The sequence below is a fragment of the Vanellus vanellus genome (assembly GCF_965231255.1).
Source record: "Vanellus vanellus genome assembly, chromosome: 24".
Lineage (NCBI taxonomy): Eukaryota > Metazoa > Chordata > Aves > Charadriiformes > Charadriidae > Vanellus > Vanellus vanellus.
In genome coordinates, this window is record NC_138929.1 from 7,088,672 (window position 1) to 7,103,297 (window position 14,626).

Genomic DNA, 14,626 nt, shown 5'->3' on the forward strand with positions numbered 1-14,626 from the left:
CACACCAAGGAAGAGGCTGTCTACACTGTCAAGGAACAATGCACAGGTGTTCGACTTGACAGAGGCAGCTTCTGTAAGTCCCGAATCCAGGGTGTCAGTGTGGTTGAGGGGAGCCTGATCTGTGCTCGGTGCCAGGGGGAGGTGCTCAGCTTGAGCCCTTTCACCCACAGAAACCTTCCTCCCTGCTATCCATCTGTCCTCGAGTACCTTGGGCATGCATATGGGGCTTAACCATGGGATGGGTGTGCTGGGAAGGCTAAATAGATGTGGGCTTATTGCTTGGTGAGGATGAGGACGTGGTGACAAATGACAGGGAAAAGGCTGATGTACTCAACGCCTATTTCTTGTCAATTGTTATTTGTATAGTTTCCCCTCAGGCCTACCACATCCCTGAGCCTCCCCACAAACTCTCTGGGAATGAAGCAGCACCTACAGTGTAAGTCCTGTCTTGTTGATGGAGGGGGAGTTACAGCACAACTGGGTGGGCACCTGGTGGCCAGTCAAGGTCAATACATCACAGGCAGATAAAGCAAGGAGAACCAGCCTAGAATAGCCATGATATTATTGCTGGAAGTACCAGAGATGTCCTGTCCCTCTTCTCCCATGCCCCATAAAACCATGGTGGTGCAGAGATCTCTAAACAGTCCAGTTACTTGTGTGTTGCAGAAGTGAGGTGAAGCTCCAGGTGAGGGTTGATCATATCCATTAATCCCATCTGGACTGTTTTGTCCTGCCCTGGTTTGGTGGGGACGTGGCTTTGCCTGCATGCAAATACACCATTGCCATTGTGCAGTGCTCTGTGCACTTTTGGCAGTGGCTTCTTGTGCTTTCTACAGACTCATTTCCCAGCTGTGCTCTCTCGTAGCGCCCACATGATTTCCCTGTGCCTCCTCAACATCCTGCTGGGTAGGTGCAGTCAGGAGGTGGTCACCAGAGTAAAGGGACCTCACACACCTGAGGGACCGGCTGCACTCCTCCTAGTGCTGGGACACAGTCTGCTGGGAAGGCAGGGGACTGTGCCCATTCCCCTGAGGCAACACAGCTTTCTTTACAGACCAAGCAGGGTTCCTGAAAGGCCATTTGTCTGCTGGACAACCCCAGCTTCTAACAATGGCTTACTAGTTGGAGAGGTGTCAGCATGTTGTGGGGCAGCCAGTCCTGCTCTGAGGCCAGAGCCCTGGAGGGAGGGGACCACACAACATGGGGGGCACAATCCTCCCGACTGTGAGCTTAGCAGATATGGGAGGAAACCTTTCACCCACTGGATATTAAAAGTCTTTCCTGCTAACAGATCATGGGCTGGGATATATATTTGGGCACTCTCAGAGCCCACCCCAAGCTGTAAGCGGTGGGACCCCTCCTGGCTGCAAGGTTAGAAAGACTTTTGGGGACAATTGTTCCATGCCTCCCTCACTGTGATTCTGTTAATATTCATCATGTTACTCCTTGTGTAATGGGGCAGATTTCCATGAATTAGGGTTATTTCTGACCCGATATCTAACAGAGTCAAAACCCGTTCTTTCTTACGCTGGCTCCACAATGTTACAAGAGGAACACAAGGGTTCATTCCTGCCCATGCCTGTCCCCGTCCCCATACCTGCCCCTATGCTGAAGAGGGAATGTCCCTTCCCTGGGCTTGTTTGCATGGAAGGGGGGATACCATGCCATGTGCCCTTGCTCCGCCCCGCCCATTTGCTGCCCAGACCCCTTTGAGATTCTGTGCCTGCATCTCACATGAGGCCAGTGCTTCAGCTCCAAACATCCTCATGCCCTCTCCAAGTATGGCAGTAACAGCCAAACACAGCACAAGTTTTCCTTCCCTTTGAAAGAAGTGAATAATTCAGGTGGGCTGCGACATCCAGCTAGTTCCTCCTCACTTTCCCAATTCACCAGAAAAATCACCAAGGCCAAGTATCTTGTGACAACCCCCCATGACTGTGTGGGGCCAGCCAGGCATTTGGTCTATCTCTTCTTCGCTGACCTTTCTCTGCAAAGGCATTTCCCACTGGGACCTCCCAACTACACCAAATGTTTTGAACCAGAAGCTGCTGGTTTGTTTTGATTCCCATAAGAAAAGTACGGAGGCTCTGTAAGGTACTGTTTAAAATCCCACTTCTTAGACTAAGACCGTGAAGAACGAGAAGGCAGTAGAGATGATCCTACATCCTCCAGATGCTAGGAACCCTAAGCTATGTGTTGTCAAATAGGAAACTCCAATAAGGGCACAGCACCCCACGCAGGTCATGCCCATGAAAGGCTTACCCCATTTTGGTCTGTCAAGCTTTTAGAAGATTTTCATAAAATAAGCCAGCTCAATTCATCATTTCTGCTGTCAAACAGAAACAAACTTCACATGAGAACCTCGTACTGTACATTTAGGTACAGGCAAGGACACCCAGGGAGTGTAATCACTGGCACCAAGCAGGAGCTGCCTACAGGCACATGGGTTCCAATTGGGTGGCTGAGTTTGTCCTCTGGCCAAGGGATTTCTGCAGCACAACACGGCTCTGAAGGCCAAGCTCTGTATATAGCTTATCAGAGGCCAGGGCCTCCTCAGTTTCTATGGATCACTAACTCTTTGACAAAATGTTTGGGGGTGTCTGAGGGGGTTCCCATGTAGGTGAAGACACATGGGCCATAGAAACAGGCCCCAGCAGTGAAATGGGAAGCACAGGTTGAGACAGCTCAGTGCCTGCCTTGTGCATAGCAGAGCCCCTGCATGATCTCAATCCCCATCAAAAAAGAACACCCTCTGGCAACATTGCCCTTTCCCAGATCTCCTAGGTTGTGCAGATAAACTGGAGGTCACGCCAAGAGCCAGTAGCAGCACTCTGGCAGTGCTTTGGCCAAAGGACTTAGTCCTCTGTCAGAAGAAAGCCCATCCCTCCCTCCCCTACGAGGACAATTGCAGATAGTATCATAATTGCGAAGGACCTGAGGTACCTTCTGCTTATTACAAGGTTTAGTGCAATAGGGTTGGGAAGTGCAACTGTGCTGCTGTTGATGATGGTTCTTAATAGTAGGACTAGGGAAAAAAAGATTCCAGAGATGCAAGTGAAACGCCCTAATAGAGCTTGTGGCCTTCAGTCATTCTGAGATACACTTCATGAGCCCTAATTCCCTCTTCATGGAGGACATGGGTGTGGGGATTAAAATCCTTCTGTTTCTACAGTTTTGTCTAGACATCTGAATTTTCATGCAGGAAGTACTATGTGAGACTGTAGTAGATGCCAAGAGACATTTCCAATGATCAGAAGTGGTGTGATTTACACGCAAAACCACACTCTTCCACCAGAATGGCAGCCAAAACCTGGGAAGAAACTGCCTGGTGGGACCAACAATACAGTCAAGTGCTCTGAGACCACCTGCAGCTCATGTGCAAGTGCACCTGCTGCCCTCACCCTTCCTGATCTTCCCGGTCTCCTGGATGGTGCGTATCAGAGCAATTTGATCTCCTGCAGAGATATGCTGTTTCACTGTCCCTGTTTCTCTGCTGACTGCCCTCAGCTCCCACATCCTTAGCTCCAATTTCCACCCCCAGAGCATGCAGCAGCATGGGTGAATTTTCCCTGCTGCTGCTGCCCACACGTGCTGGCCATAGCCATTCATTGGGTGATGGAGGAGGGAGGAAGGTGGAGTAGCAGCTACGGGCCATCCCAAGGGCTATTCCCTGCTTTACCACTCTTGCCATTCTGCACAGCAAATCACCTTCAGGAGCCCCACAACCACCCCCTGTCACCCCACAGCAGCTCTGGCCATAGCAAAAGGAATGCCCTTCCTCAAGATCCCATGGGGCTGATGACCCCTCAGGGCCTCCTGCCTTTCTGGGTATTTGTGGGCAGAGACACAGCAGGTAAAAGCCTGATGGTCACTGGCAGCAGAGCAGCCCAGGATATCTTCCTCAGCTCCGAGGCATGGTGCTCAAAAGAGGATCCTCTGCTGGCTGTGCCAGCCATCCACTCCTCTGTGAATGGAGAAGGGTCTCCTTGTGCCCTCACCCCATTCCACCGCAGAGCAATCCCTTTTCCTTTGGCAGCATGCGGAGTGTCCACAGAGGGAAGGAGCGCACAGAGGCCAGGCTTGAATGTAGCAGCACTTTAATGAGTGAAAAGAGGGAAACAAAGTCACTCCAGGTGGGGGCTGCCAGTTCATGGAGCCCTGGCGGCAGCTGAGACTCTGCAGTCCTTGGCCATGGGGAAGATCTTGCATGATGTCTGTGTGACCCACAGAGGGGGACAGAGGAGACAAATGGACCCCACCAGCTGTGCCGTGGTGAGACCTTGCTGCCAAGGAGAAGCGAAGCAAACAAAGAAGAAGGAGAGAAAGGCAAAGCCATTCAACTATACTGCAAATGCATCCCAAATTTCGATCCTTTGCCCAGCACCGTGTTCTGAGTTCCTCACGGTGTCTCCCTGGTGCTTGCCCAGCATCTTGATCAGAGGAGGCACCTTCTGCCACTGTAGCGGCTGGAAATGCCAGAGAGGTCACAGCACCCAGAGGTGATGGGCACTCCATCACAGCTGAGGATGCTGCCAACAGCAGCAGAGGTGGAGGATCCCACAACGGTGTTCTGTGGGAAGGAGCTGAGGATAGGTCCGGGCAGGGTCACCACCACGGGAGGGGGCTCAATGACGACAGTGGAGCTCTGGCACTGCCTGACACAGGGCTCATTGCAGCTGTTGGCCAGCGGGGTTGGGCCACAGGGCCGGCATGGTCGGCACTGGTTGTAGCAGGACATGTCTCTGGGCTGCAGGTGCACCTGGGAGAGGAGCAGGGAGGAAGCAGAGCACAAGGGTGGGTGAGGAGCAGCTTGGTTACCCTGTCACAAAAGTGACAAGGCCACTACTGATTGGGGAGCTGGAAGCTCAGCCAGGAGCACACAGTCTTCATCACCCCATGAAGTGCAGCCCGGTCTGCACAATGTGTCTCCTAGTGCATAAACCAAAAACCCCCACTGCCACGTCCCAGCCTCTCTCCAAGCAGATTTTCTCCTCACTTCCCTCTATCATGACAAGAAGATACAAGCCACAGGACAGGAGAGGTCCTGTCAAGGTCAAGGAGGGACCTCACTTTGGAAGAGGAGAAGGAGCTTCACACTCACCTGGTTCCCAAGGAGAAGGAGGCAAGACAAGTGGATGAGGGAGCAGGGACTTGGGCTGGCTTTTATACCTGCCCTTCATGGCCACAGGACCAGAGACACCCTTTGCGGAGGTAACAATTTCCTGACAAGCTCATCTTGAATGCAAACCATCACAGCTAATGATATGGGCTGTGTGTTGGTTTCCAACACTGCTGCCTTTTCATTTCCAGATTTGTGCCATGCCCATTCCCCAGTGAAGGATTCTTGTGAGCACAGGGATGAATGTCCCCAGGATTTCCAGGGCAGGAATGCAGCAGTGCAGGCAGAAGCGTCAGTTAAGTGCTGGACAGGTCGAGAGTAAGCAGGTGACATCAGCCTGGGTCACCCTACTTGGACTGTTTGAAGTGTCATTCTCAGGAAGAAGCTTCAGCCTTCCTCAGCTGGACACAATGGGCTCCTGTGCATGAGGACCTGCCATGTCCTTCTCTTCCCTTCCCTCCTCAGCTCACCTCAATGGTCACTTCTTGCTGCTTCCCCAGATGTATGTGTTGTGCTCCTAGATTTTGACGCCAACCTGCCTAACACTGCCCAGTCCCCAGGGGTCGTTAGCAGAGTCCATGGTTCATGCTCTTCCTCTGCGTGTTCTTGCCTTTTGTGTACTTGTAAGGAGCCAGGTTTCTGAGAATACACACAGGAGCACAAATTTGTGCATGATTCCATGCTAGTGTCCTGAGCCTGTGTGTGTGTGTGTCCTTGTGTGTCACTCATCAAGAGGGAATGTGCTGGTTCTGGCAGAGACACTGTCCACTGCTCTGTCCCTGAGCAACACAGAGCAGCAGGTTCCCGGGGTCAGAAGGAGTGCGAGTGCAGCTGAGTGGTGATGGCATCAGCCTGCTGGAGACCTGTCCAGGGAAGAGGCCCTGAAATGCAGCCCCTGTGTCCTGAGCCCTCCTTCGCCTGCCACTGCAGAGCTCACATTCCGCCACTGGCTATTTCATGCCCCACCAAGGATGGTTTCAGTCCACTTTGCATCCGTTGTTGAATTCAGCGTAACACTATTGGGAGTGCCTCAGCACGGCTGGCAGTCCCTGCCCCTGCCTCTCCAGGCCAGGACACAGCTGCTGTCCCCGGCACTAGAGAGTTCAAAGGCTGAGTTTTTCTCAAGAAATCTGCCATTTCTCTCCCAGACCACATCTCTCCACGCCATTCTGATGTCTCCTTTTATACATCCACCTTCTCTCCCTTTATTTGTTCCACCAACCCTGCTTCCACAACCTCCTCCCTTGCTCGCACTCCTTGCCCTGAGAAATGCCAAGCAACACTTAGTTTTTCCTGCATTTTTGCCTGGCGGTTGACAGCCGACACCTGCATGGCATTCCCTGGAGCTTTCACCTGACAGCTTACTTTTCCTTTTCCATTGATGGCTGAGAGCATCGAGCAGAACCCCGGGCTTTCCTTCCACATCAAGTTTTACATGTCGGATTTCACGAACTAGGGCAGCGCCTGGTTCCCCCGCGATGGCGGCTGGTCCCGACCCGGTCTGCGCCGGGCAGTGCGGGGTCACCCGGACTCAGAAGCTCCGTGCTCCCCGGCCCACTCCTCTCCCGGCCTACCCGGCCCGTCCCCGCCGGCGGCGCAGGGCTGAGCCCCGGGGCGGAGCTGGCGGCGGAGGAGAGGAGAGGAGGCGGCGCGGCCGGAGCAGAGAGTCGGGGCTTGCGTGGGGCAGCGAGGCGCGGGCGGCGGAGCGGCGGGATGTGGCGGGGCCGGGGCGCAGGGCTGGCGGGGCTGGCCGCGCTGCTCCTGGGTGCGTGGGGCTGGCGGGGGTGGATGGGGGCCGGGCTGTGCTCGGGCTCTTCCCCGGGGAGCCCAGCGCCACCTCTGCTCTCTCCTTCTTCAACGGGTCTTTCCCCCTCCTGCATCTCTCCCACACTTTGTGCCCCTTGCCGGACCCTCCGAGTCACCTCTTCCTATTTTCCCGATGTCTTCATCATTTCTGTCCGTAAACCTGCTTGCATGGACGACTGCTTTTCCACCCACCCACCCTTTTCCTTCTGCATTCAACAGTTTTTATTGCCCTGAATATAGTGCTCTCTCCTTCACTCTGACACCCACACTCCCTACTATTCCTCTCTCCAACCAACCACCCATCCATCCATGCACCTGCCTTTTATCTAATCTCTGCATGCATGAATTTCAGCTTCCCTCCCAGCCTTCTCCAAACGCTCCAGACCCCCACACCAGGATCTCTCTCCATGTCTGTTCATAGGCTCTTGTTGCCTCTTGACTCTTTCTCTGCGAAAAGAGAGCCATCAGAGCTGGACCATCCTTAACAATTTTTGTCCTTTCTTTCTCCTTTCCCAGCAGCGACTGCGGGAGGAGCCCAGGTACAGCAGGAGCCGACGGTGGAGACCGCTGAGGGCACCGACATCAACATCACTTGCTCGCACCCCAACATTCAAGGGAACGCGAATGTTCAGTGGTACCCTAAGCATCCAGACCGGGCACCGCATCACATTGTAACGGGTTTCACTGGAGAGAAAGCAATGCAGGACCCCGCGGGGCGGCTGTGGGTGGCGGCAGACCGCCGGTCCAGCGGCCTGTGGCTCGCCCGGCCCCGGCGCGGGGACGCGGCGGTGTATTACTGCGCCCTGGGAGCCACGGGGAGAGGAGCCGGGGCTGCGGCCGGGCACGACCCGCCGCGGGCGGGGCCGGGCGTGTGTCGGGGTTGGGGGGACAGCCCCGGGCGGGCCCGCCAGGGGGCGCTGCCGCCTCTCCCGCCGGGGCCGCCTCTTCCCGCCCGGCCCCGCCGCGGGGCGATTCCCACGCCCGCCCGGCCCCGGCATCAGCACAGATCATCCGTGGTTGCTGTCCCAGCTGAACTGATAACTGTGTCTCCAGGGAACTACTGGCAGGAGGACAAACAAGGCACAGCTACAGGCATGGCCAGGCCAGCACACGGCCCCATGTTCACATGGGATTCGCCCCTCTCATCCCTGTCTCCATTTGTCTTCCCATGCTTGCTTCAGGCTAAACTGCCTTGAGACTTCACATTCCTTTCTTTTGCTGCTTCTAAGCATGCCACGTCTTGAGCCATCCAGGAGAATATTTCCACTTCATCCCATGAGGGGTTTGATCCCCTTGTAGGTAGGAACATAAGTTTATTAGAGTTTATAAGATGATCCTCTCTTCTGCCCCTTCGGGAGGGTGTCATCCCCAGGCAAAGGGGCTGATGGTGATACCTTAATGAGTAGGGAGTAGACGTCTGTGAAGCAGAGGGCTGTGCTGAGTGTCTTCCTGCCAGAGAGAGGTGGTGTGCCTGACTCTTGCTGGGATGGTTACAGCAGATGCTTTTCCCAGAGAGGTTTCCCTTGACGGGCCTCATCTGTGTCCAGGGGAGAAGGGAGAGAAAACCCCTTTGGCGAAAGAGACAGGAACTACTGAGCAACAAGGACCACACTGCGGGCTGCCAAGGGGCCTGTCTCCATCCCCATGAGGTGCAGGCTCCTGTCTCTGGCTGGGCACTGGATAGCAGGGGAAGTTCACCATGGACCCTCCTCCCATTCTGGGGGCTGGTCGTGATCTCCAGGAGGAGCATAAAGCAGGAAAATAGCCCGCAGCCTCCTATTGCCTGATAGCAGACTGCTTGGTCTCCTCCTTTGGGCTCCTACAGGAACTTTCAGGTGCCCCAGGCCCCTTTGGCAGTGCGACCTGGAGCTGAGAGGCAGCGCTTCTACCCACGGGTATGTCTGCCTGAGAGCATGCTCAAGCCCCTTCTGACTGGGAGGGCTGTGAGAAGCCCGGCTGTGGCCTGACTGCCCAAAGAACCACCCAGTGCTGAACAACCTCCCGTTAGCCCTTGCAAACTTACAACACAGCGAGGGTCCCTGTTTGGTGTCTTTCCTTGGAATGAGCACTTTGACAACTTTAATTAGTCTCCCACACAGCCTCCTCGTGACAGAGGTGTGGAGTCCCAAGCCCTCCTGTCTGCAGCAGCAGGGAGAGTTTTGCTCCACCCTCTGCACTGAGGGTTGGTGGGTGCTTTGGGCTGGCAGAGGCAGAAGTGGTAAGCTGTCGAGCTCCAGCTCTGTGAGGTCCTTTGACATGCAGTGCATGGGAGAGTGTGACATGGTCCTGATTTTCCTGGCAGCTCTGGCTGGACTGGCATGTTTTGGTGAGATGCAACGTTCAGGCTGGGGAGGAGCAGGGCAAGAGGTTGTCCTGCCAGTGGTGGGAGGGGAAGTTCGAACTTGAGTCTGCAGGAAACTGGGAGTGATTCCGTAGGGAGAGCAAGGAGTGCAGGTGGGAATGGAAAATCATCTGGGAGGTGTCAGCTGTAATGTGTACGGAGGGAGGAAGAAGACTCTGCACCTCCCTTTTAGTGTTCACAAGTACCTTTCTATGGGTTATTTTTGCACAGGTGTTTAGAGAAAGAGAGAGCTGCTCGGTCAGAGTCCTACACTGGAAATGGAAACTTCTTTCCCGAACGTATTGGACAAAATGCTGTCAGCCTGTGTTGGGATGGTCCAAGTTTTAGGGGAAGGCTGTGTGCATGCAAGGAGTGTCAAAATGTCTTTCTGGCTTTTCAGGTCATGCGCAGAAGGACTCTGTGTTCCAGTTCCCTCCAGCAAGGACCATCCAGGCAGGACATAACACAACACTGCAATGCAACTTCTCCAGCAGCTATTCTGATCCTTCCATCTCCTGGTACCAGCAGCTCCCAAACCAGTCCCCTCAGATGCTGCTGTGGGTGAGCAAGTACAGAGCTCACGTGGATTCAGGGAGGTTCTCCTCCATGCTGTCTGCAGAGGACTCCCAGGTGCTTCTGCGTTTGCAGGATGCCAAGCTCCAGGACAGCGCTCTCTATCTCTGTGTGCTGAGCCCACATCCGTGCAGCACTGCACAAGAAGGGGAGGGTGCACCCTGGGGAGCGATTCCCTCCACACCACTGCTTGCCTGAGCTCACCCTGCCCAGGAACCGCACACTGGCGCTGTGGTGAGGCTGGGTCTCTGCCTGCCCAGCCAGTGCAGCAGGGAGAAGATGTGAGCATATTTCAAGAATCACAGAATTGGTGAGGTTGGAAAGCAGTGCCTGTTAAAGTAGGGTGAGCCAGAGCGGGTTTCCCAGGACCATGTTTGATGAGGTTTTCCAGCTGGTGCGCACTGACTCTCTTCATTCATTCACTAAGTCTCTTCTTCATTCCCTCCCATGAGCTATTTACGCACATTGCCAACATCCCACATGAGTCTTCTCTTCCCCAGGCTGAGCACTGCCAGCCCTCTCGCCCATCCTCAGCAGAAACATGCTCCAGTCCCTGCACCGTTTTTCTGGGCTCACTCCAATATCTGTCTTGTACTGAGGATCCCAAAACTGGAGCCAGCACTCCACAGGTGGCCTCACCAGCTCTGAGTGAAGAGGAAGGATCAGGTCCCTTGTCCTGCTGGTGACACTATTCCCACTGCAGCCCAGGCTGCTGTTGGCCTTCCTTGCCACAAGCTGTTGGCCTGCATTGCCACAGCAGAGTCAGAAAGAGCCCTGAGCCACTGAAACTGATCAGGACACAACAGTGAGTGTTCAGGAGACGTATCCCAGTGGCTTGTCCAGCTCTTACTCTTTCCTCGGTGTCCACCAACGACCACTGTTGGAGAAGGGGGCTCTTGGTAGGAGACATGACAGCTCCTGTGGCTTTACCTCCTTGCCAAAGAAGCCCAAGGAAGGAAACTGTCTTCCTGGTCCTGCATGTGGGGATCAGGGAAAGGCTCAAACGAGAGCAAGACCCACCAGCCAGGCACTGGATAAGATTCCCTGTTCAATTGCTTGAGCCGTCCCTCTGCTTTTCACATCTCTCCTACAGCTCGGGGGACTTACCAGTGCTTGGCTGGGGGAGTCCCTGTGTGCCTGAGTCCCTCTGGGGTCTCTGCCCAACAGAAAACAACTGGTGGTTGCATTTCCAGGTTGTGCATTCCTGGGCTTTTCTTTGTCCCTCTGTGCACAAGTCTCTTGTTATGCTAAGTCTGTTTTGGAAAGCAAAGAGCTGTCCCTGAGATGGGAAGCTGTGGGGGAAGCCGAACAAAGCATGGTGGAAGACCACCATGGTCCAGTTACTGGAGTGCTGCCAGCTCAGTAGGCCACGACAGCAGGTGTTTGCAGTGATACCTTCTGAGATGACAAAGAAAGTTCAGGCTTTGTGGAAGAGAGAGGGTTTGGAATATGTCCAAAGGAGAGATGGGCCATAGGGAAAGAGAAGGAGGCAAAGAGATTGAAGCACGTGGAGAAGTGTCTCTGTGAGGGACTAGAATATGGATGAGAAGTCCCATTCCCACCTGCATGGCTGAGAAAGCTATGGTTTGGAAATTAAGTCTGTCCTTACACTGGGCTTTACACATAAACCTGTCAAAGAGGATCCAGGGTCTTGCAGGTAGCGCAGGACAGCTGAGAGGGCAAACAATAAATATGTTGGAATGTGGGGGCACAGACTACCTCATTCCACACTTTCCAAATCACCTGAGTGTTTTTCTACACCCACCTTACATCTCAACCTAATTGCTCATTTGGCCAATCCTTCCCTTTTCCTTCATGTTTGTAACTTCTTGGAGGTCCCGAGAAATGAGCACCATGGCTTAGTGTTGCTGCAGCTGTTGCATGGGGACACTTCAGAGTTTCCCATGAGGTTTCATGGCCTCGACTCAAGACACCCAGGTTTCTCTAAGGACAGGAGCTTTTCAGTGTCTTCAGGAACCCTCACACCTCAGCAAAGTTGAGCAGAGGTCACTGTAAGGGCATGTGGAAGTTCAGAGCGCCTGGTTCACTAAGGCTGTCACATCAAGTCCCTTTTCCTTTCAAAGGGAAGAAGAAGTGAAAGGGAAAGTGATGAATGAAGCACACAATGCCACCAATCTCTCAGTAAGTGACAAGGGAGGCAAGGAGGGAGCCCAGAGCTCTTCAGCCTCTAATTGATGGGCTATTAGGAAACTGCAGGAGTGACTCTGAGGTGGGTGAGTAAGCTTTGGAAGTGACAAGAAGTGATAAGAGGAAGATGAGGATGATGGAGGTTTGAGGGGCATCCTGTGGGACATGGCAACACTTGTTAAGGAATGCTTAGGGGAAGGGTCAGGGGTGAGGGGGGAAGAGGGGAAGAGGGGACTGGGGAGGAGCAAGGGGAGGCAAGAGAGAGGAGGAAGGATAAGAGGAGGTACATGCAGCTGAGCAGGGGCTGATCAGTGCACTTGTTGGGATGAGCACTGTGCCTGATCTCCACAGGGCTTCCTGTCTTCTTCCAAAATCCTTTTTAACCGTCCTTTTGTGTGTCTTCACTCCCTTTCCCATGGGTGTGCACTGCAAGGTCTGAGTGCCAGTAATCAGGAAAGCTTCTGGACAGCCTTGGGACACTTAGGCAGCAGCCCCAGCCTCTCTTCCTAACGTGCCTCTCTCCTGCTTCCTTCTTCTGTCTGCACAGGAATTGTGACAGCCTTCAAGGTCATCTTCTGAGGAGCTGCCTCCCAGCAAAACTCCAGGCAGACTAGGAGAAACATCCAACGCCAAGAGGAGGCATGCGAGAACATGTGTGTGGCAACGTTGCCAGGTTTGCCAATTGATAGATACAGCTCAGCTCAGCACAGCACAGGTCTGTGCCTACTCAGGTCCGGTTAACTTAACGACAATGAACATTTTGTTCTCTGTGCCATGCCTGGTGCATGGGATCCCTCTTGCGTTAATGTGGAAAGGGGGTGGGAGAAGGAGTAGGTACTGCACCTGCAGTACCCTCACCCCTTCACATGCCCTTTCAGCTCTGGGTGCTGGGCTACCCTATCCCCACCCCTGGCAGTGCAACATTCCAATGTGTGCCCCATGTGCTCCCTGGGAGTGGGAGTGACTCCCTGATCCCTCATCCTGTTCCCTGCTGACCCCTCACCCTTTTTCCTAGAAGAGCAGGTGATTCTAGCTGGGGAGGTGAGGACTCCACTGCGAGCTGACTGGAAACAGCCCCTTCCCAACACTGTGGCCCCAACAGCCCCCAGGGACTCTTAATGGGGAAAGGTTGAGAGGGGCACTGGCTGAGGGAGCCTCAGGTGTTGCTGCTGGAGGAGGGAGCAACCCAGGAGGAGCATTTCAGGCACAGGAAGAACACATCACTGCTCTTCCCCGTTTGTTCTTTTGCTACCCCAACAGAGTCGCTTCCTGCAGCTCTGCTATCTCAGGGCTGGGAGGTGTTTTTCTCACTCTCTCTCACTCGACAAACAGGCAGGTTAGTCTCAACATGCACCTCGGTTTTCTCGTTCTCACAGCCTGCCTGGGGCAACTGCTGGGTAAGTCCTGGTATTTCATCAGCACATACTTCTTTTTTTCCCAAGGAAACCCTTGCCAACATTATCAGGATCATGCAGAGAACTACTTTGGAATTACAGGAAAATGCTGGGAAATAACAGCTCACATTTGTCATTTTGCATGTGTTCTCTCAAGATGCTCTTAGTCTTTGAAAGGAGGTACCTCAGACCCTTTCTCTGTCTTTTCTCTCTCCTTCAATCCATTTCTGTCTGCCTCTCTCTTCTCCTCCACCTTCTGTCACCATAGGAGACCGCAGCTCGCCCTCTCTCTCACCTTTTTCCCTTTCCAACGCAGCAGCTCCTGTCAAAGCTGTCACAGGGACTTTAAAGCTCTCATGCCACTGACATTAATCGGGTGTCCCCTTCTGCCTTCTGGCAGGCACAAGTCTGCTTTGGCTTCCTGTTTTCTCCTGATTGTCGACAGAGGGATCCCTCTTTTCAAGCTCAATATTGCAGTTACCCAGGGAGCTAGGAGCCCTCAGAGATGAGTGGGATGGGAAAACAGGATGAATCTTTTTGCCACAGGTCCATGGCCCCTCTCCCAGGTGGAGGGGTGCTGCTCCCAGCACATGAAGGTCAGGCATGACAGGCTGTTCCCTGGTCCTCTGAGTAGCAGGAGCAGAAGCTGGGAGGATGAGCAGGGACAAAGCACAGGTCTCCTCAGGCTCCACACTGTGATGAGACCCCTGAGCTACTCCTCTCCACCTGACTGTCCCCAGGGCTCAGGATATTCCTGCAGTGCAAGGGACAGGGAGCCATCTCCCTGCATTGTATACCTCATTTTCTTCCCAGAGCGTTTCCCTGTGCAGCTGCTGACCTTCACTTTCTTCCAGGCACCATGGGACAGACCACTGTCACCCAGCAGGAAGGACTAGTCACAGTGAAGCAGAGAGAAACCTTCCAAACAACCTGCACATACCAGACCTCTGGCTTTGGTGCCTTGCTGTGGTACCAGCAGAGGAAAGGACAAGGGCCACAGCGTATCTCATATCAGGCAGCAGGTGGTCGCAAGCAGAGCGGCCGTCTCACCACCTGGCTGAACACCACGGGGAAGTACAGCGTCCTGCAGCTGGAGGAAGTTGAGGTCTCTGACTGTGCTGTGTACCTCTGTGCTGTGCAAGACACCCTGGTGCAGGGAGCTTCCTTGGCTGTGCAACAACCCAGGGGAGGGAGGGGATGTGTCTGTGCAACGCTGAGGGTGTGGGAAGGGGCCCTCAGCTCTCG